The following is a 24,183-nucleotide window of genomic DNA, read 5'->3' as shown; positions in this document are numbered from 1 at the left end:
TCACAATCACATGGAGATGACAAGAACAGAACTACTTGTCCAAGCCTTCTTATAGCAGAACTTAAATGTTCATGTAACTCCACTTCTTCAGGAAACTTCCCCATTATTGGAAAGTTCCCCAGCAGGGAAAATTCTCTGTTGCTAACAGTGGTTAACTGTAACCAGAGACAAAAAATGGGAAAACTAGCGCTTGAAATGCCACAGGCAAATTAAGAAATGTGTCGTGTAATCAGAATAATATTTAGGCAATGTTTGATCCCTCCACACTAATTCAGGAAAACTTTTTTGTGATTCTAGAAGTCATTAAGGAATACAGAAAAGAAAACAAGCATGAGAAGACAAAGAATATTACTTACATTCACCTGCTGACTGCAGTGGGACGTGTTCAACAGAACCAAATAGGACTTCAAGCCTATGCTTCAGTGTAGGCTCACCCAATTCTGTTGCTTTTGTGCATCTCAAAAAGTGGAGAAGATTGTCAGAAGAGTTTAAATGCTGTAAGACCACTTAAAAGTTTCCAGGAAATATTTTCTTCTTTAACCTGACAGCCTACTCAGAGTACCTGTCATGGAAGCAAAAACACATAACAGGCAAAATTGGTCAGAGTTGGCCTTTTTACTTGAAGCGTAGGAGGAACATGACAGGAGTATGAAATAGCAAAATGTAACATTTAAGTTCTGGTAATCTGAAAGTACTCTAGGAGGCTGAGATGGTAGATTTCCATAGTAGGAGAGACTGATGAAGGTTTATTTCCACTAGTTTCTACTATGCTTAAAAGCATGTGTTAATGACATTCTATTTTCTCAGAAGCGAAGATGCAGCAAAAAGAAACCAAAAGGGATTTGTAAAACAATGACTTTGAGACCACAGAAGCCATCAGTGTAGCCAGCTGTCAAAGTCATGAATTGTTTCCTCTTTTTCATCACTTGCCTTGAGCTCAGAGCTGGGTTTTCCATGCAAGCACATAACAGCGAAGAAAAGACCACTGAAATTTTTTTCACTGTGGTAGTCTTATATGTTTGTATGTATACAGATACCTACTGTTTTATATATATGTATCATTTACAGGATTTAAAGCATAAACTATGTGGATATAAATATAGGTATAGATACAGATGTAAAATCACAGAATTAAGAAATGTTTGAGTTGGAAGGGATCTTCAAAGGTCATCTAGTCCAACTCCCTGCAATGAGCAGAGACACCCACAGCTCCATCAAGTGCTCCGAGCCCCATCCATCCCGACCTTGGGTGTCTCCAGGGAAGGGGCATCCACCACATCTCTTGGCAACCTGTTCTAGTGACTCACCACCCTTATTGCAAAAAAAACTTTTTCCTTACATCCAATCTGAATCTCCCCTCTTTTGGCTTGAAATCATTTCCCCTTGTCCAACCATATGCTCTTGTCCTATATAGAAGATATAGATGATATAGATTTAGATATACATGCACCTGTAGACATGGACATAGGTACAGATGTAGGTACAGCCATAAATGCCATATATATCAACTGTAGTGAGTTTTCGATTCGGTTTGCTGTTTTGGGGGGATGGGTGTTTCTATTGTTCTGTTCAGGATTTTCAGACGGACATCCCAGCCCCATCAGGTACCCCCGAGTAAAGCACAGGCCCGGAGCCGCTCGCGGCAGAGAACTGCCAGAACCACAGCGGCTGCTCCCCCCGCCCACACCGGCCTCTCGCCTACCTGCCGGCTTCTGGTGGCCGATGCCGGCGAGCTGCGGTCATCGGCCGAGGAGATGAGGCCGAAAAGAGCCGGCGACGGGGACGGGTGAGGAGAAACGGTGTCCCCACATGCGCTGGATAGAGTCGTCCTCGCGGTGCCTGGTGGCTCTGCATTCCCGAAAGCCAGGGGCTTTCAGTAAACGAAATCGAAACAGAAACTGAGGTCCTCCGGGTGGACGGCGGCTGCCGTCGGAGGACTGGAAGTTCGACCGCTCCCGACGCTCCGCCCGGACGAGACCTGCGGAGCGCAAAGATCCGATCACGACATCGGGTGTTATAACCTGGTACGCACCTTCTGTGCCACTATGATGACCCTGATTAACCAGGCAAAAGCAACCTGAAATCAAGAACCTTACTCGGGACATAGATGTATCAAAGAACCAAAATATTTCCTATGTGTTATAAGAACACTGTCACGCGTACAGCAAAGGATATAAGGAAAACTCAGAATGCATGCCGACTTGCACATGGCACAGCTATCTACTGAAGAACACAGAGGATGCTGTCTGCTTAAGTATCTGGCACTGCCATCTTCAGTTGGTGGCTGGCATTTTTGTGGGGCCAGTAACCTGCAGGTGTCTGAGAGCTCACTGAGTAGCCACTGTACACCAGAGCCTGTGCCTGGACCTCAGCGGCAGAAGCCTGTATGTCTGTAGTGGCTGCAGCTGGAGTAGGGTCTGGTGTCAGCAGCTGGGCTACACTATGCCAGAGGGACCCCACACCTATGTGCCATTAAGGGGCATGACACCGTGTGCCGTTCACTGCGTGGAACCAGAGCTCAATGGCCCTTGTGCCTGCATAGATTGCCACAGTGAGGGGGTGTGTGAGTGTAAGCAAAGGTCCATCCACCCAATCCAGTGAGGATGCACAATGGCTTGGAAGACAGGGAGCGTGTCTGTATATCTCATAGGCTCACGTCTAGGTACTAGAACAAAGACTGGCATCCAGAAGCAGCTACTGCACAGACCACTTGTCTAAGGCCCACTGCTGGAGGCATGCACGCTGTACATATGTATACATGCATTCCTGTTCTGTCCTGCTCAGCCAGGGAGAGGAACAGGATGATGCTGTTGTTGTTGTTCGTGTTCACATGAGCGCTTTATGTGGCTGTCCATGAATGTATGTACCTATAACAACACCAAGTACACGAGCTCTGTGTGTATGCCAGCACTGTGCCCAGGTGGCCAAGGAGGCCAATGGCATCCTGGCTTGTATCAGAAACAGTCTTGTCAGATGGAGTGGGGAAGAGATTGTCCCCACATACTCAGCACTGTGCTCAGTTCTGGGCCCTCACTGAAAGAAAGGCCCTGAGGCCCTGGAGTATGTCCAGAGAAGGGCGCTGAAGCTGGTGAGGGATGTGAAGCACAAGTCTTATAAGAGGCAGTTGAGGGAACTCTGCTGCTTAGTAAATTCAGCTTGTTTAGTCTCCAGAAGAGAAGGCTAAGAGCAGACATAATTGCTCTCTACATCTACCTGAAAGGAGGGTGTGTGAGGTGGGATTTGTTGTCCTCTCCTACCTAACCAGTGATAGGATGAGAGGGAGTGGTGTCAAGTTGCACTAGGGGAGGTTCAGGTTGGATATTAGGAAAAATTTACTCTCCAAAAGAGTGGTTAAGTGCTGCAATGGATGTACTAAGGGATGTGAATTAGTGGGGAAATATTGGTGATATGTGGATGGTTGGACTAGATCTTGGACGTCTTTTCCACTCCTGGTGATTCTATGATTCTATATTTCAAAATCAGAAATAATTTCAAAATGTTGTCATGTAAGCCCAGCTGTATAGTCAGGAAAGGCATATCAAATTCAGAATTGTCAAAAAATGGGTTATCAATAAGTCTTCTGAACTCAGACTAATAGAGCATCTCTATTAATAACATATTAAACACGTGGTGTGCATGGGAATTTTTAAACGTAGTTCTTAAAGGGTAGAAATGATGGCAACATCTGCAGTGTCCATACCTGGGCACAGAAAAATTGATGACAGTTGTGGTCTCCACAGTCAGTGTGTTAAAATGGTGGGTTTTGTTTGCTTGTTTGTTTGTTTAACAGCTGTGCTATAGGAAGTGTAAAATGTATCAAATAGTGTTTTGCTCATTTTATTGTTATAGTTACACAGACAACAGTGCTACTACTACAAAAATAAATGGCTGCATATTTTTTTAATTCCAGCATTGCTGGAGTAAATCCTGTCAGTTTGAAGTTTTTGCTACTCTCTTTTTTATGTGCTTTAATTAACTTTAAAAAAAAAAAAAAATTGTTTTGTTACTTACATATATTAAGTACGTAGTGTATTTTATATATGGCCTTAGATAGTTCCTCTGCACCTAATGCAGCCCAGGCAAGACCTACGGTCTAGAGAAGGACCTTATTCTTGTCTTGTTTTCCCATTTGGAGATGTTCGGGTATTCCGAGGGTACTTTGGTTGCACTTACTCCTGTTTCGTGATTGAGTGGCATGCTGAGGACTCTTCAGACAAAACATTCAAGAGCTGGTAATTCATGCTCTTCCATGGGAGAAAGAAGAGTAGCAGCTGCACTGTTATAAAAAGAGAGCAAAGAAGAGAGGGGTGATGAGCTTGAGAGTAGGAAATACACTATCAGGAATCCTAACCTCAGCTTAATCAGAATCCAGGGAAAATGATATTGCTTTGGTATATCTTCCTATATGCCATCTTTTCCCCTGCAGTCCAGAATTCTTTGGGAACTTCTCTAATGGTACAAAGCACAATCAGATGCTGAATAACTCTTAGACTCACAAAATGTTACAACATGAGAAGAACAGTGCAGATAAAAACTGAAATGATAAATAACCTTCTATTCTTTTTCTTCTTACAATGGAAAAGAAAACAACCCAAAAATACCCCAAACAACAAAAACAAAAGTATTTCAAATCCAAATAAAAAAGGAAAAGAGAAGCAAATCACAGATATCATCTGTTTAGAGTTTTAGAGTATTTGTGATGCAAGAGTCCTTTCCCAAATGGAGATGAAAATAAGTAAATATGAGCTAAGCAAACTTTTTTCCTGGGCAGACATTAAACAGCAGCATATCTCTTTAGGAATGTTTTCATTTTGAAGTTGCAAGGAGGAGCAAATCTGTTTCATACTTTGGTATCAGTTCATCCCTGTCCAAATACATATTTTACCACCTGATTAACAGTGAAATTTTGATCCTGATTTTAAAACAGTCAGGAATTTGATGAGTAGGAATCAAATTTTCCCATCCCGTTTTGACCTTGTAGTTCAGACTGGTGCTTGGCATGGAGGTAACTGGTGTAACTAATTCATCTGGTATCATAATGCACTTTAAATAATAATTGATTAATAACAAATATGACATTGGTAAATAGCATACTTAAAAACATTGAAAGCAGATATGTATGGTATCTAAAAATGAAAGTCACCAATACAAGCAGGTTTGGGAAACCTCTCCAGTAAGAACAAAGAACTATGAAATCTTAATTCCAAGAAAGAAGAGGAAGCTTCTCATTTAAGAGAAGCTTTACTAAGCTGTTGAGTTCTTTACTTAACTAAGAAGGTTAGATAACACTAGGACTTCCCTTTCTGCAAACAAAAGCATGCTGTGTCAAAACCAGAAGTTTATCTTCTCCATGTGTGCTTCCTTTGACTTTCAAAATTAATGTACCTATACGTATTCATTTACTTCATTTTCTCAAAAGATGAGTACTAATTGAAAACAAAAACACAAATATTCAATGTCCGCCATAATGGACTTAATTTTCTTTAGTATAAGACAATAAAAATCTGGACAATTTGTTGAAAAGTCATTCCCAAAAGACAAATCAGCAATTCTCACAAGCCAAAGGACTAGTCATCATGGAGTTAAAGAAGTCTTAGCAGTTTGCATTCATCTATGTTTATGGTCAATATATTTTTAGTTACCAGAAAAAAGAGGCTCAGATAAATATGCTAAGGTAAAACAGAGAAATTGTTCCCCTAAAGACTACATTCTTACAGCACTGCTTTTCACCTCTTTCAAATTGTTTAATTGTTTTGATCCAGCCATGGGTTCTTTATTCCAAGAATTTGAAATGCGCTGCCTCATTGTGGTACAGAAACACGAAGGGTGCCTACATTGTGAGGGCGCTCACCACACACTGGTGTGTCTTTAAGCTCAGGAAAGGAAGAAATATGGGCAGACTGAGACGGTTTTCTTGGCTGCAAAGGAGTCATTGAGTAAGGCAGATGATATCTTTGCTAAGTGGCTTTGACGGAAAGCATGATTCTCTTAAACTTATCACAACTTTCTCAGCCATCGCCCTAATAAAGCTGCACCTATCAAGGCCTGGCAGAGGAGAGCTGCCATCTTGCGTGGAGCTGGGGTACAGCAGGGAATTCATCCGGGATCACTGCAGACAGCAGTCGAGTGAGGGAGTCATCTTTCCTCTATCTCACCGGGAGAGTGCGGCCTCCGCTTGTGCCTGGGCAGGCCTTGCCTTGTGACAGAGAACGTCTGAGTTCTTGGTACAACTTAATGCAAATATTAAACTTCAGTTACATCCACCAGAGCAGGGCTTTTCGATGTAACACTCCATTCCTAAGATGTACAGCTGGCACTTTAGAAAAAAAAAGTTTTTGTCCGTTCATGGACTTGTTTGTCCGTCCATCCATCCATCCATCCATCCATCCATCCATCCACCTACCTATCTATCTATCTATCTATCTATCTATCTATCTATCTACATGAAGGTTGCTCTGAAAATAATATCTCTTGTTTTATTCTGTTGGCTCATGAGCTTGGAAGCGGATGTTGGTAGTATGGCAATAGAGGTTTAACTTTCTCACCAATATTCCATTCTGTTGCCATGTGACAGATGATAGCAGAGGGGCAGTCTGACAAAATGGTGTCTGTCATGGAAGTGTGTATGAAGCAAAGACGTCTCATTGAATTCCTCCAAGTGGGAAAAGGGCACCCACTGACATTCATGGATGCTTGCTGAAAGTTTATGGAGACCAAAGAGTGAATGTGAGCACAGTGAGGAGTGGGTGATGGTTCTCATCAGTGGCAACAGCAACACTGGATCACCTCCACTGGTGCAAATTTTTATGAGCAGGACATGCAGGCTCTTATTCATTGCTGGTGAAAATGCACAGCTAATGATGGTAACTGTTGAAAAAATTGTGCTTTATAGTTGAGAATTTGCTCTATCAAATAGCTTTATTGAGCTTTTTGTATCTGTTGCAGTTTACACAGAAATAAACAGGAGGCGTTATTTTTTGAGCAATCCACATATGTCTGTCTGTGTGTATAATCACTGTTACTGTTATTTCTCTCTTCCTTTTCTCTATCTTTTCTCTATCTCTATCTTTTTTTCTGATTCTTCCCCCTGTTCCACTCTAGTGGAGTGAGTGAACAAAATGCTGTGTGGTGCTGAGCTCCATGTTGTTGTCAAATCACATCGTGGCCTTTGAACAGTGATAGAAATACTAGATAAGATTTCTAGGACTGAATAGTATCTTGTTAAGGTGCTTAACACCAGTCTGTGAGATTGTACAGCAACTCACACCTCATTTCACACTAGATGAATTACCTGATAACAAAAACTAACCAAATTTTACTGGAAAGTGTCTTCTATTTCAGTATGCAGAGGCAAACTCCTAATTGCCTTCCGTAAGAACGTAATTTGCTCAACTAACATGGGGAGAACAGTGGATGTTATCTATCTGGATTTCTGTAAGGTTTTTGATGCTTTTCTACTGCACCTTTCTAGAAAAACAAAAACAAAAACAAACAAACAAACAAACAAACAAAAACAGTGCATTTTGGGCTAGAGAAGCAGTCTGTACAAGAGGTGGGAAACTAGCGAACAGCTGTGCTCAGAGCGTTGATACCCAGCGTTGATACTCAGGCTGGTAGCCTAGTATGAGTGAGGTTTCCTGGGAATCACTGTTAAGCCCCACACTATTCAATACCTTCATAACCAATCCATTCCTATCACTGTCTCCCCATGTATAAGTTGGTCATAGAATCATAGAATGGTTTGGGTTGGAAGGGATCATCTAGTTCCAATTCCCCTGTTGTACACCAGGTTGCTCAAAGTCCCATCCAGCCTGGTCTTGAATGCTTCATGGGAGGGGGCATTCACAACCTCAGTGGGCATCCCATATCAGCGTCTTACTACTCCCACAGTAAATAATTCCTTCCTAATATATAGTCTAAATCTCCCTTTTCCAGTTTTAAGGCATTTCCCATCATCCTCTTGCTACAAGGCCTTCTAAAAAGTCCCTCTCCAGCTTTTCTACAGGCTCTCTTCAGGTACTGGAAGGCTGCTATAAGGTCTTCTTGCAGCCTTCTTCAGCCTGACTTCATAGGGTGGCTGCTCCAGCCCTCTGATCAACTTTGTGGCCCTCCTTTGAACCTGCTGCAACAGCTCCATGTCCTTGTGTTGGGGGCTCCATAACAGGATGCAGTACTCCAGGTGAAGTCTCACGAGTGCAGGACACAATGAAATACAAAAACATTTCAATCAGGAGCTGCGTGGCACCTTGTGACCCCTGGGCAAGGGCTTCTCTCTTTACCAGCTGCTCAGCTGTGGTCTCCTGCATCTCCAAACTGGACCGTGTGCCTGCTCCAATTCCTCCTGCTATAGATACCATTGAGTTCTAGGGCATGAGAAAAGACTGCAGCTGGCATTAGGACCTCCTTCCATCCAAGGCTGTCAGCAGAGAACCAAGGCTGCTGCCCAGACCCTGCTGGAGGTTTGATGGGCACCTCTCGGTCTCAGCCTTGCACAGACTCCTGCCCCTAGCCCATCCCCAGGGCACAGGAAAGCCACATCAGAGCAGGACAGTGAGCACTGAGGTATCTTCAGGCTGTCACCATTGCCAACGGCTCAGGCACTGTGGGATTTCCAAAGAGCAGTGATGTCTGCTGAGTCCTGAACATGCACAGGCTCACTCCGCAGGGATCCCCTCACACTATTTGCTGCTATCACTTCACCTGCACATTATCAGCCAGATCAGTATGAGTGGCATGGCCACTGCCACAGCCAAACACAGGTAGTCCTGCAGACAGTGCCCTGCCCCAGCACACAGTCATGCACTGGATGCACTCCTTTATTCTTGTGTTTAGGCACACCATGCTTCCCACCCACAACCATGGCCTCTGCCATGGGTGCTGGCATGGGTACATCTGCGTGCTCATGGGCAGGCATGCACAGCCTATCCTACACTTACACGGGCACAGACATGCTTTCTCAGGCACAGGACAGCCTCACAGAGGAACAGCAATGAGGAAAGACCGGTCCTGGCATCAGGAAAGCTGCAGGATTTCTGCCTGCCTTCACTGCTCACAACTGAGGACAGATCTCAAATGCTTCCTGGCCTGGATGTGTGCTGGGATGGCACTGGGGGCATTTTCTGCCCTCACCTTCCTCTCCTGACCTCTCCAATTTCTTCACAGTGCTGTTACTCTGCACCAATTTACTCTTTCTGCCCTGGGGTACTTTACAATGAGCAGAGCCAGTGGGGGGAGGGAGACCACAATTTTCAGTCCTGGTGAGGCCACATCTGAAGTGCTGTGTCTAGCTCTGAGCTCCTCAGTTCAAGGCAGCAAGGGAACCTTCTAGAGAGAGTCCAGAGGAGATAACTAGGGGCTGAAGTATCCCCTTACAAAGTGAGCTGAAGCTGTTCAGCCTGGAGAACAGAAAGCTGAGAGGGGAATCTTATCAACGCTTATGACTATCTGAAGCATACATGTCTCAATTGTTCATTTTATGTTTTTGTTTCCTTCTTTTTTATGTTTTAATAATTAAAAGTATATATATACATTCACTATATTATGTATTTTATATGTGGCCCCAACAGTTCCTCTTTACTCAGTGCAGCCTAGGCAACCCAAAAGTTTGGACATCCAGAGATTGTATCCAGAGAGTGGTGATCTAGGGGTCAGCATCCAGATGAAGATCAGTGACAAGTGGTCTTCAGGGGGCAGTACTGCAACTGGTGATCTTTAACATTTTCATCACTGATGTTGAGAGTGGAACTGAATCAGCAAGATTGTGGATGACACCAAGTGGTGTGGTGCGGTCAACACAACCGAGGGATGAGACACCATCCAGAGACCACGGCTGGCTCAAGCAGTAGGCCCAGGTAAAACTCATGAGGATCAACAAAGCCAAATACAAGCTGTAACCCCTGTTATAATTACAAGTTGGGTGCAAAAGAATTAAGTGCAGCCCTGCTGAAAAAGACATGGGAATACCAGTGAATTTCAAGCTGGACGTGAGCCAGCAATGTGTCCTCATGCCCAAAAAAGTGAACAGTATCCTGGGCAGCACCAAAAGAAATATGGCCAGTAGGTCAAGGGAGGTGATGAATTTCCTGTTGATTAAGTCAGGTGGCATATTCTAATTTTCAAATCTGCTGAGATATATTCAGATAGTAGGCTTTGTAGGATCACATTTAAACTGAACTCTTGAGAAGGCATTGGAAAGGCAGCTAGGAAAGAGAAAGCATAAAGAAAGATAATATAACAAAATACTGGATAACTCTTTACTGTATAAAGAAAATAATATTTTTGCAATATATGCAAACATTTTTATTTCTGCTGGATTATAGATTTATCAGATGTAACCATAAGTTTTGTGTACAAACAATTCATGTAGATACATACAAATATTCCCATACATAGAATCATAGAATCACAGAATCATTTGAGTTGGAAGGAACCCTTAAAGATCATCTAGTCCAGCGTCCCTGCAATGAACAGGAACACCTACAACTAGATTACATTGCTCAGAGCCCTGTCCAGCTTGACCCTGAATGTCTCAAGTGATGGGACATCCACCAGCTCCCTGGGCATGGAAGCATTTTAATGCTTCATCACCATTATCATAAAAAAATTTCTTTCATATATCCAGCTTAAATCTCCCCTCTTTTAGTTTGAAATTATTTCCCCTTGTCCTATCACAACAGACTGCTAAAGAGTCAGTCCCTTTCTTTCTGTTCCCCGCTTTAGATACTTAGAGATGCTATCAGGTGTCTCCAGAGCTGAACAGCCCCAGCTCTCTCAGACCAACCTCTTAGGGAAGATATTTCATTCCATGGATCATTTTCGTGGCCCTGCTCTGGAGACTGTCCAACAGGTCCACATCTCTCCTGTCCTGAGGACTCCACATCTGATGCAGAATTCCAGATAAGGTCTCACCAGCACAGAGTAAAGGGGCAGGATTGCCTCACCTGCTGGCCATGCTTCTTTTCATGCAGTGCAGAATGCAATTGTCTGCAAGGATGCATTGTTGACTCATATCCAACTTGCCAGAGCTACAAAGGTAGTCTCCTCATTCAAAGTTTTTGGAAATCATAATGGCAGAGGATAGTGATGAAATTAAAGTGGAGACTTGCTACGTGATCTGCTTCTCTGCTGTGCAGAATAAAAGATTGTGTTGAAAAAAGAACTTGAATTCAAGCTAGCTTTTGTAGGGTGCTAGGGGCTTTGACTGGGAAACACTGTTTGGCCCTTTGGCCACAGATAACTAACAAGGCTAGTTATAGCTGAAATGCTCAGACTAACATCAAGGATCAGCTTCTTTTTTCTGATAAGTATCAAAAAACCCCAACAATCAAACAAACAAAAATAGTTTTCATGATCACTTCTTATCACAGAATCACAGAATCACAGAATCACCCGGGTTGGAAGGGACCCCAAGGATCATGTAGTTCCAACCCCCCTGCCTAGCAGGGCCACCAAACATACACATTCAGATCAGGTTGCCCAGGACCCCGTCCAACCTGGCCTTGAACACGTCCAAGGACGGGGCATCCACAACCTCCCTGAGCAGCCCGTTCCAGGGCCTAACCACTCTCCTTGTAAAGAACTTCCCCCTAACATCCAACCTAAATCTTCCCTCCTTCAACTTGGATCCATTTCCCCTAGTCCTGCTGTTGTCAGCCCTTTTGAAGAGTTTACTCCCCTCCTGGGTGTAGGTTCCCTTCAGGTATTGATAGGCTGCAATGAGGTCACCCCGCAGCCTTCTCTTCTCCAGGCTGAACAAGCCCAACTCCCTCAGCCTGTCCTCATAGGGGAGGTGCTCCAGCCCCCTGATCATCTTAGTCGCCCTCCTCTGGACCCTTTCCAAAATCTCAATGTCTTTCTTGTACTGAGGGCTCCACACCTGGACACAGTACTCCAGATGGGGCCTCACAAGAGCCGAGTAGAGAGGGACAATCACCTCCCTGTCCCTGCTGGCCACCCCTCTCCTGATGGAGCCCAGGATCCCATTTGCCTTTTGAGCTGCCAGAGCGCATTGCTGGCTCATGTTAAGTCAAATAATTTTTCAAAAATATGGAACGCTTCACGAATTTGCGTGTCATCCTTGCGCAGGGGCCATGCTAATCTTCTCTGTATCGTTCCAATTTTAGTATATGTGCTGCCGAAGCAAGCACAATTCTTATCTTTGCAACATGCTCTCTAGGGTCTCTCCCTGTGTGGTATTTCTTTTTTAATAACAGTATTAGGCAACATAGATGACTTCTTTCTAACAGAATACATACCTATTCATATCTGATTTGTATTTTGTTTTCAGACCATCTGTTTTCTAATATGGACCATCTGTCGATATTAGAAAACTATCAGCTATTAAAGCCGCATGAAGTATGTAGTCATGCCAGGTGCTAATGATGCGTTAGAGTCAAGGGGAGGACTACATGTTGTGTCAGGAAGGAATGGAATAAAATGTCACTGCCTTGAGCTCAGGCAGAGAGAAAGGAAGAAGAGAAGACTGCCTTTTATCTTTGCATGTGAGTGTGTGATGCAGGTAAAAACTGTGATGTGTCCAAAGTGTAGCATTAGACAAACTGCCTTCAGGCTATGTGTGGAAGATAGTGTAGCTTGAGTTCTTTGCTTTTAGACAGAAATATATCATGGAATGCTGTACCTACTAACAGTGATGGTGTGTTACTACTCAGACATTAAATGCTTAAGTTATTGGATTTACATGGAGAATAAAATCACAGGAAATACTGGAGAAACTTCTAGAATCTGTGAAGGCTTCTGAGTTGTTTGCATACTGGGAGAGCCATAAAGTTACTGTAAATTGTTCAGAACAAAAATTAATGTACTATGAATTTCCACAAAGGAGCATTTGGATTTAAAAAAAAAAAAAAGCCATATGCTTTCTTTTGAATGGAGAAATCATAAAAAGCTGTTTAGACATTGACTTACCTTCCGTGGAGGTTTGAAGCTTGAATGGGGATTGTTGCAAAAATAGGAAGGTAACAACCCAGAAGTTGACAAAAAACTCTCTAACTTACAACCCTTGGTGCTTCCTGAATCTTGGTCAGTTTTAGAGTCACTCTTATGCATACTGACCACTCAAATCAGCCTGCCTTATTTTTATAAAGAATGTTAAAGTCATGTGCATGTTTCTTCCTTACATGTTTCTTGGGGTTACTCTACAAAAAGAAGAGATTGTGGCCTTGTAAAATCTATCTTAATGCTTTTCATGTAAAACAAAACAAAACCCAACAGACTGGCAGTTTGCCTTGATGTTGAAGGACTTGAAGGACAGTTATTTGTGTTGTGTCTTCATGGGGCTTCAGGACACAGTATCAGTCTGTACAAAGAGAAAACTCTTTGTGGTTGTCATTTGTTGAGTCTTCATTTTTATCATTACCCTGTTCTTTAGAGTGTAACTTGTAAGCTCCTGCTAAGCTCCTAACATGTCAGGTATGCAGCTCAGGCCTAGCATTATGGTCTTGCTACATACTTTTGGCATGGCTGAGTTGCATAGGAGAAGGTTCCAGATCTTGCAATGTGTCACAAGCTGTGCGAGCACTCTTAATGCAAAGTGAAGTACTTTCTCTATTTATTTCTTTGAACAGCTACATTCTCTACTTTCCTTTCTAGTTAGATATTTGCCTTTTCCATTTTTGACAGTTAAAATGCATGCCTTCAAAAGGAAATAACTAGTTAAATAGGAAAGCAATTTTCAGATGTACAAAGCAACCTCAAAAAAAGATACACATTTTGAAACTGACAATTAAGAGTGCAGAAGCATTTGTGATTGATTATGCCTTCCTCAGTGTGAGTTAGTACACCTGAGACATGACTTTTTTTCTGGATGTTTCTAGACAGTAACATCCCTTGAGTATCAGATGGGCTTTGAAATAGGAAGATGTCTGAATTCACATGCTTTGTTGAAGCTTGCTGAAGACTTAGTTTGATAAGAAGAGCTTTTGTTTATAACCTAAGTACATTGTCTTGAAACATTTTTACAATGCATTAGAAAATATGCACACATATAGTATGCTCTTAACATAGTGATATTTAGAGTGATATGAAGTTGAATGCTGGTAAAAGGTCATGGCACAGTACCATCAAAAATTTTAAATTTAATCTCTTAATGAACATGACTACACACAGCCACACTTACTAAATTTACTTTGCACCATAGAAGATTTTTTGTGTTTATTTGTAAAAGACAGTCTGAATGCATTACAAGGGCTTTGTAATTTTTTGTTTGTTTGTTTTTGTTTTGTTTTGTTAAATTGTATAGAGGAATCAAAATTGCTTTACTTTGTTTTGCATGAAATAGGACTTCATCATATCTTCTTCACAACTAACTGAGAAGTGATGTCTACTCTCCTGTCAAGTACCACATGAATAGCATAGCAGTCTGTTGAAATTAGCTGTGACTTGGTTTCATCTTTAACAGTCAAATGTGTGTAATACTGGTATAGAGACAGCATCGCAAGAAAGGGAAATCAGAATTAAAGTCTTAGTATGTCCTGCATGCCAGATTTTCCACCCAGCAAGAGCTAAGCAAAAGTCTGTTTGTCTGTGGGAATAATGTACTATGAAAAAGAACTGTATGATCTTCTTATATTTTGACACACAAATGCTGTAATTCTAAAACATGAATTATAAAAATTAGAAAGTATTAATTTGTAAAGCACAAGAATTTAAAATAAAAATAGAAACAATTACTAGATCTATACAGTATGTATTTCTATATTAACTGGTAAGTTTTCCCAGCACTGTTCAATATTATATGTCAAGCTATAGCACATGTATAAATCTGTCATAATTGGCAATTGCAGTAAAAAGCAATAACCATTATTTAAATACAATTTGTTATAAATGTATTGCTTTAATGTTACAGAAGGTTGGCTCTGGCGGACTTTCAGGGCTGGATCAGCCTGATAGTGAAATACTGGAGGGCTTGAAAAATCTAAATTTTAGGAGAAAGTAAACAAGAGGAAGCAAAAATCACTGACGATGCTGGAAAGAGAGGAGACTAGTTAGTAATTAGGGCTTATCAAGCTTTCTATGGCTAACAGATTTGGGGGAGCAGACAGAAGCATAGAGTAGCAGTTCAGAATTATCTGAGGTTTTCTTTGGTTCAATTTAGTTGTTTTCTTGTTCTAGCAAGAGAATTTCTTATCAAACAAAAGGATATAGTCTTCTCTGTGGGGAAGCTTAATTGCATTGAGGAGTCAAAGATAATCCTCCAAATTAATCTTTGATGGGAGCCACATAACCTTTGAGAAAATAAACAGGCTAGGAAAATAATATACTTCTGACAAATCTTGTGTTTACCCATAATGAAAATGTTTGATTATAACCTCCTGTCTGCAATATGAATCTCTGGATAGTCTCACTCACCTTCTACTTCTGTCCCTCCTCTCTCCTTGTTTTATTATGTCAGGCTGTAAATTGCATTATTCTCCCCAGGTAATCTTGGATAGCCAGGGAACTGACATACAACTGCTTTCATAGCAGGTAGTTTTGGGGAGTTTGTTATTATTAAACTTGCTGCCTGTATGCTGTCTGTACAGGCATGGAAAAGGCTTCATACTCTGGTAAAGAAATGCCAAAATTAAGCAAAACTGGAAAAGTATGTTAGGATGAGTGGACAGGGATATATTATTCTGTTTTGACAGTGCAGCACAATAGATCTTTTGAAAAACAAAGGAGAGGCTGGCATGGTGCTTCAAAAATCTTTTCCCTCTTTTGGAGTCCTTAACACCAAAGGTCGTTTTAAGCCTTTGGAAGACTACATTATTCCATTCTAATCTATGCTGGCAGTGATATCAAAACTCTCCTACAATTCTGTACTTAAACTGACATATTCATGCTACTCCATTGCTATACAAATATATATTCTGTAGCGCAAGAGTGTGTATTCTGATTTTTTAAAGATGAAAAAGAACGTAGTAGTTTCTTCTATAACTGAAGCATTATTTTGTACATAACAGAGAAGTGCCACAAACACACTAGATTCTTGCCAGTTTTGTGCCTATAAAAATAACACATCCAAAATCACAAGACAGTACAGACTTGTAAAATCAGCTCTCAGATTGAAAAACAAACAAACAAACAATCAAACAAAAAAACCAATGTGGTTACACTCCTTTCCAGCAAGGGACGTGTTTCTTGAAGAAATTTGCATTGAATGGCAATAAATGAATGGAATGAGGCAAATTTGTCTGCATGTTCAACAATTTGTCTTAAATTTGAAATGAAAGTATAACCTTACCTTATAGCAAGCTTCTTGGTAGACCATGTCTTATGACCTGGATACTGGTTTTTTTCTGAATTGAAGTAATAGTAATAGGGAAAAAAAGTCAAGTCTATTATAAGAAGTGATGGAAGAGGACCAGAACATTTTAATTTATTTCCAGACTTTCCACAGTTTCTCAAAATAAAATCTGATATAATTCAGTGAAATGTTCCTTGCATAAAATTTTAGATTGGAGCACTGGTTTAGAATTCAGGTTGTCATGATGAATTGGAAAATGCCTGGAGTAATAGGTGATATAATGGAATAAATGCCAGTCCAGAGCATTATATCCAAGAAGGAAAGTTAAATAAATGAATCTAGTATAAGTGATTATGCTCCAGGAGCTTAAATAAAGACCTGTGCATTATATACTTGTGCATAAATATCAGTATATCATATACACTATTTTATAAACGTATGTACAAACTAATTCAGCAGCAAAATTTTTCAGAATAAACATATGTCATTGTGGATTTATTAACTGGGGATAAAAGTACTCAATTCACATGTTTGATGACTTTCTTTGATGCATTTTAATGCTTATGTTAATGAGCAGACAGACTGTGAAAAGTTCAGAGAACAAGGGTAAGAATAATGAAAGCATTAGGACCTATGGCAGAATGATGAAAAAATTGTATTTGGCTGAAGCTATAAATACACTTGTTATGCAGTTGAAGTTTTTGTGTGTGCCATTTGTTTAGTCCTTCCTCTTTTTTCATGTGTCCCTTTAAGAGACCTTCAATCTTAATTTTCCAATGCAAAATCAAGCAAGAATTGGTATAAATATTAGGAGATGCTAAGTACTTAACTGCCATTATATGAGTTACTAAGAAAGACAATGAAATCTGTCGTTTGTGGTCTTGAAGATCAGGATAAGCAAATGTCTATTTCTGCTCCCTGCTTTCAGGCTAACTTTAAATAACCCCTGAATCTGCCTTATACAGAAGCTGACGTACCTGAGCTGAAAGCAGGTCCAGTTAACAAAAGCCTGGCTAATACGTAAGAAAATCTTTCTTTTAGATTTACTTCAAACTTTATGCCTACATTTCTTCTCCAGCCTATCAATTTCTAACCTGCTCAAACACATAAGTAAATGTGTTTTTTTTCTTCCTTTTTTTTTCTCTTCTTTTCCTCCATCTCTTTCTTTTCTTTTCTTTTTTTTCTTTTTCTTTTTCTTTTCTTTCTTTCTTTCTTTTTTTTTTTTTTTTTTTTTTTTTTTTTTTTTTTATGCGGAAAATAACCTGTTTTTCAGGACTTGATACTGACATCTGTGTGAACTTTATTATATTACCTGATGTTATGGGTGAAACTTTCATCCAATAAAATTGGCAAGATGATATAACTCCTATTCTATGGCTGTTTTTTATTGGTATTTAGCTTTCATCTCAATATTTTTTTGAAAAGGCAATTGTAGGCAATTGTAGGGTTTATATATACACTCCTTACGAGTTTTAAGATTTTTTCTTATAGACAAGTGCTTGAGAATCTAGTTATCCTTCTGCCGGTTTTTAAAGTCCTTCATTTTTATGAAGCAGAAGTTTCAGTGGTAATGTGACAAGAAATAGTGAGAGAGATGCCTTAGGCATTTCAAACATTTGTTTGAATGAAAAATAAGATTACTCACTTAGCACAGATAAAAACATTTATTTTCATAAATATCCATACACAAATACTGCTTGTACTTCATCCCAGAATAATAGAATTACAGATTCACGAAGTGCAAGCAGTATTTGTGTGTGGATATTTATGAAAATAAATGTTTTTATATACAAATGTGTACCTTTCTAAAACTATTGATTTTCTGAGATTTGAACTGGATAATGGAGCGCGTAACTATTTTCTCAACTTTCTTTTTTAGTGAAGATATTGAGAATTTTTTTAGGGGGAGATGACGAAATGATTACTTATTAATCAGGCAACTCAGCACTGCTCATCGTCTCCCCAGTTAGCTTTAAACTGAGAAATAATTCCTATTTGAGATGAAGATCTTATATGCATATGAACTTTTATTTCACTTAGATATAAATGCGTTAAGAATGCAAAGAAGCCATTACAAGATACGTTATTAGAAATTTTATGACAAACTGGGCTCTAGGTCATATTCTGCTTTAGTTATTTGGCTTATAGAAAAGCAAAAAATATTAAGTAAAATACCAGGGGAAAACAAACAAACAAACAAACAAAAAAAGCAACATTGGAAAGGGGAAAATAGTGATGTCTGTTCTGTATGTAGTAGACTAAGAATCCTTCATCTTAGATAGGTATAATGAGAGAATCGTATACTCAATCAATTGGTGGCCCTGCATGTGGCACGGGGGTTGGAGATTCATGATCCTTGAGGTCCCTTCCAACCCTGGTCATTCTGTGATTTTGTGATTCTGTGAATAAGGCTATCATTCTGATCTCGAAAGAGACTTGTATCTTTTACATGTGTCTTGTATCTTTTACGTGTTCTTACTCCACACTCCAGTCCCATCTGAGCAATGAGCTAAAAGCAGAAATGCAAAAAAGAAATGTCAGGAAGGGTGAGAGAAGTTGCTGTCAGTTTTATTTGAAGGTAATTTGAAAGCAAGTAGCTTTATGTTTTTCTTAATAAATCCTACCAACATATTCATCAACATACTGTGGATATTTTATTTGCTGATCATTAAATGTAGTGTCTTTTGAAGGGCATATGTGTACTATGTTTTGTTCTTGGCGAGAAGTAAAATGGCTAACCATAGAATGGCTTGGGATATAGGAGATCCTTAAAGATCATCTAATACTACTCCCTGTGTTAAAATGCCAATAAGTTTCTGAACAATAAAACTTCTTCTAATGCTTTCATTGATTAAAAAAGGAAGAGAACTGATGCATGATTCTGCATAGCTGTCTTTGTAGAGACTCCTTCCGGTGCCACTCCGTACTTAGTGTGATGGTGTCCTTCACATCAGCAGATTAGCCAATTTATATTTTAGTAAATATACTATTTGCCACGATGATACCTAAAATATGTATTTTTTCTTCATGTATTAGGTACTGAGTAATTCTCTGTCAGTTCTTGTAAGTCTTTAGACTTTTCCTCTCTAAAGATTTCACACAGAATTGTCAGAAGGATTTTTTAAAGTCCTATTACAATAAAAACAATTGCTCCCTTTCTTCCACGTGAAGTAAAATGTAAAAGCCTGCTTTCCCTTTCCCGACTTCTACCATCCTTCTCCCTTTGGGGTGGGAAGTACCTACATTTGTTTTCTACTGGCAAGATACTACAAGCTTTTATGGCATTTCTAATGTATTTTTCTTGAAGCAGTAGAAAAATTGTTTTGCCCTCTAGGTGATCTGGGCTTAATTCAGGAAATAAATGTTCTCTGGTAACAATTCTATATCCTTATTAGTTTGTGTGCATCAAATGGAACAGAACAAGATGAATGATATCTGTGTTGAGGAAGATTAGAACAATCTATCTCACAAGGAAAAAAGAAAGCCATTTTGGTTGGAATTAGCTGGGAGATTGCGTTGTGTACTCTTCCTGAACAATGTGAAATAGAAAATGCAGTGGTTTACAATGGCAAATTCTAATTATTTCCAACATACAAGTGTTACCAGCGAAGTACATCTCTTCAGTCTTACTGGACTAGTACATTTTGTTATGAATGCAGTTTACTTATAATTTTTGCCTTTCTCAGAGATACACCGGCAGCCAATCCCTGGTTCAGCAGGGGGGATTTACCTCACTGCAGAGAAAAAATGCCTTCTGAAGCTGCTTTCTTTAGCAGTACAAATTTTCTGTACTTTCTTCCTTGTTATCAGAGCTAACTGGCTTTTTTAGTCCTCCGCTGTTATGTGCATTTGAATTAAATCTGGGTATTTAATCATTTTTGTATGAAAAAATATTTCCTGATTGCTAAGTTTGAAAGATTAAAAGTGGGAATATCTATGGAGCAGAACTTACAAGAGTGCAGGATGTAAAATGGATAAGGAAAGGGATTTTGCATCTCTTTTTATTTTCTAACAAAATACTTTAAAGAGAGAAAAATAATTTTGCAAGAAGAGATCTGACATGGGGAGGAAGAAACATCACATTTGTAGATCTTGTGGTTTTTTTTTTTGTTTTGTTTGTTTGTTTTTTTAATACCCTTTCATACAACAGTATCATTTTACAGCAATTTCTTGTGGTTTTCATTTTGACTCAGTAGTGACTCCACATTTCTTAAAAACAACAAAAACCACAAGTTCATAGACCAGACAAGGAGCATACTTAATGAAATAATTGGGGGCTGGAAATAATAAATTGAATTGTTCTTACTTAGTTTTTAGTCCGATTTATGAATTATTTGATTTTGTAATCTTAACTCAGTCTTACACTGCTTTACATATTTTGCCTTTCCGAAGCTGCTTTTAGCATAAGTGTCTATCCAAAGACTTTGGTTTGTCTATGCAATTCTTGTGTAAAACTCCTAAGAATTCTACATGCTGATATGGCACCCCAAAATCTAGCTTACTCTGTATATATGAGGTTTTTAAGGGTAGGTGGAGGACACCCTTCTGCCCTCTGCTATGTGCTCCTTGCTGTAATGCCCAGAAGCAGAAGCAAATGTAACTCCCACAGATCCTTACTTCCACATGACAGTCCATGGATCTCACCTTTTTATAGCCTAAAACCCCAGATGGATTTACACACAGTTTATGTTATTTATTTTTTAAATAGCATGCAATTCCATTAACTTTTTCTCAGTGCAGTTTACATTCCAGCCTGTAGCTAATGTTTTGAGACCCCCTTTTTATGACAGCTTTTAGCTTGTAAATATTTTGTAATCTGCATTTGCAATTGGAAGCTTTAAAAATTGAATTTGCCTTTCATGGAGTGTAATTTCTTGCACAGCTAATAATTTTAATTGCTCTGTGTACTCTAAGTGAAAGATATTTGCAGGCAAGCTTTGAAGCTGCAGGATCAAAGATTTATTTTAACTGTTTGATCTGGAGGCCCATTTCCTGGCACTTCTATGTATATGTTGGATGTAGAATCAAGCAGTGCTGTGTAATTATTGCAAGTTATCATCTCTATTTTCCACTCTAGTGATTTACTGTAGTTGTAAATATAAGTATCACTATGCTATTTTCAATTTAGTTGTTGTTTTTTTTTTTGCTCAGCAGCTATTTGTAGCAGCTTTTATTTTTCTGCACATTGATCAGGAAGGCTGACACCTAGGATGAGCCACAAGAGCCTTAGTCTTTAGTATTCTTATGAAATGCTTACTGCATTGTTTCTGCAAGTTGTTTATGCATTAATTTGACTAAACTACATGCAGACCAACTTTAATAAATGCTTTCTAAATGATTTACAGGTTTTTGTATGTGACTGTCATGTTTTTGAATAAAAGGACTGAGAAAACAGCAGTAACTAGGTGTATGAGGAACACTTTCAGACCCTGATGACTGAAAAACTTCAAGTGGCAATAAAGTCCTATTAGAGCTACAATAGCCATGGCCTTTACAGCTCTAATAGACATGGAACAGATCAGACTCTGGCAGAACTGAAAGTTCTTTTAAAATGAACGTACGGTTATTCCAGTTTCTTTGTGTTTCTCCTATTTTTAGGTTTGTATTGTGAGTTAGAGAACTTAAGCAGAGATGCATATATATGTTTCCCTGGCTGATAATTTCTTCAACGTAAATTTCTGCCTGAATATCTATTTACAAGACCATCAAAATAATTATATCTTAATGACAGTGACATGAAATGCAGTTCCCTCAGGAGTGGACAGCTCTCAAGCTGAATGCTTGCTCTGCTCCCTTCTCTGGAGGACTTGGGGAGAGGGGTGCATCTGCTAGGTGAGCCCTTAAGTATATTAGACAAGTAGAGACTTTATCAAGAGGTGGTTGCTGTGTCATCCTCTCTCCCAATGCACTGAGTAGTGCGTCAAACAAGTAATATTTAATTCACTGGGACAGTGAGGAGGGAGCAGTTTTCACAGGTAGTAGTTTCCACTTCCTTTGAAACTTTATACACCACCTTGCATCCCATTTGTTTTTCTTCTGAGTATCATCCTAATGAAGACCAAAATAGTATTTGTTCCTTCTTCAGCATGTGAACATGAAACAGAAGGCCAGAAAAAGAGAGAATAAAAAGTCTGAAGTATCAGAAATTTCCAGTCCTACTTACCAGTGCTCATGTAATCCAGAGAGAGCTGTTTTCTTTTCTTTACAAGTTGACGAAGTTGATTGAATTATTTTGGATGAGAATTTTCTCCAACTAGATTTTAATCATTGGAATGATGGCATAAATGTTCTTTCTATGGCTTGACATCATGGTCTGAAATAATAATCAATTGAAACGATAAGGATGGTTACCTCTGACTAGTTTATTTAGCATTATCAGTTTCGCTGTAGCTGACCTTTTCCGTCCCAGCCTCACTTCTGTTCATATGTCATGTTTCATTTTATCAGATTGATTTCCTTTTACCATAAGAGTTTGTATGTGTAAGATTTCAAATGCTAATCAGTCCTTACAGTTTCTTACAATGCTTAAAAACTAACTGTATTAAAAAAAAAAAAAAGGGACAGTTATTTCTAATTGGATTCTCCTGAGAATGTAAATATAAAAATAGAACAAATTTTATTTTTAAATTCTAACCCTGAATTTTAAAATAATATGATCAGTATTTAAGAAAACCTATGTTTTTTGAAATCCTGTACATAATGGAATTAAACTAAAAAAAATTTGTGCCACCTTGTAAAACTATGATTCTAACTCACTTGCCTTTAAATATTGGTCTGATACTTGTCAGATTTGGATTTTCCAGTAGTAATAGGAAAGCATGCTTGAGTGTACCCATACATTCACATCACAGCTTCTGCCCAAGATTGCTGGTTGGGAAAGTTTCAGCACCTTTCTTCCTGCCATTGTAAATCTGCATCTGAGGCTCTTTGAGTTATGCTTTTTTTTAAATAAAAATGTAGGAATGTGAGTAGTGACTGTTGAAGTTCCCGTGATCCTGTAGATGGGAGGCCTATGTGTTTAAAATGAAGTAGATTTTATGCCCAGAGATGCAGATCTTGGACCATGAACTATTTGCCTTCATGCATGATACTTACTGTAACTTTTTTCCTTGGTAATCAACTACTCACTACTTAGTGAGACTGCACTAAGTTTGAATGACAAGGTTGTTTTTTTTCTTTTGTGATCTCATAATAGTTCCACACGAGATGCTATGGTTTGCAGGAATATATACTGTTCTTAAATCTTGCTTCTTGTCTTCCATAAAGGAAAAATAAGCTATCTTAAACTTCATCGCAAAATAAGTCCTAAGGGAGTGGGAGTTTGCCTTTGTCATAAAATCTGCATATTAATAGGTCAAAAGTCTCCTCCACTCTTTCACTTCACCAGTGTGGTTGGCATTTTCAATAGAACACAAGTGGAGGAAAATAAGATGCAATTACTAAGAAATTAACAGGTGAAAATGGGAAATTGATTTGAACTGCAGTCAAATGTTGTTTGATTTTGTATCTTTCATCTAATAATCAGTCTTCTGTGGTGGACTCCTGAATCTTTCCCTACATAGATTTACCATCTGACTTACTTTAATTTAAAGCAATCTTCATATAACCACAGGATGGGAGGTACGAAGGAGCTGCTTGGGTGCCCTTGTAGCTTAAAATTATAATTTATAGTATCCAAATTCATTTAAGATACATATATATTTTTACCATCAAATACTGATGATGAAAGTCTATTGATCTGATAATGTTGGGTCTGGACATGTTTAAGTATATTTTGATGACACACTCATCTGTATGCTGTCCTGCCTTCTATGTGGTCTGTCAGAGTTTGTCAGAGAGACATTCTCTAAATATGTTACTGGAGCCTGTGCTTGGAACATGCCAGCAATATCAACTCTTTTCTCAACAATCCATTGGCTCAAGTGTTCTCTGAATAGAGC

General features: G+C 39.3%; 1 non-coding gene across 1 annotated transcript; it reads right to left on the bottom strand.

The window, feature by feature from the left end:
- Positions 1-12,039: 12,039 nt before the first annotated feature.
- LOC122183550 lies at positions 12,040-12,146 on the bottom strand. The gene has a single exon (XR_006180279.1). It is a non-coding gene; the product is annotated as a U6 spliceosomal RNA (small nuclear RNA).
- Between the last annotated feature and the right edge of the window lie 12,037 nt (positions 12,147-24,183).

The sequence above is a fragment of the Lagopus leucura genome, unplaced genomic scaffold (genome assembly GCF_019238085.1).
Source record: "Lagopus leucura isolate 7727_CA_CO unplaced genomic scaffold, USGS_WTPT01 Super-Scaffold_100018, whole genome shotgun sequence".
Classification (NCBI taxonomy): Eukaryota; Metazoa; Chordata; class Aves; order Galliformes; family Phasianidae; genus Lagopus; species Lagopus leucura.
Note: the sequence above shows the minus strand (reverse complement) of the source record. Positions and strands in the feature narration are given on the sequence as shown.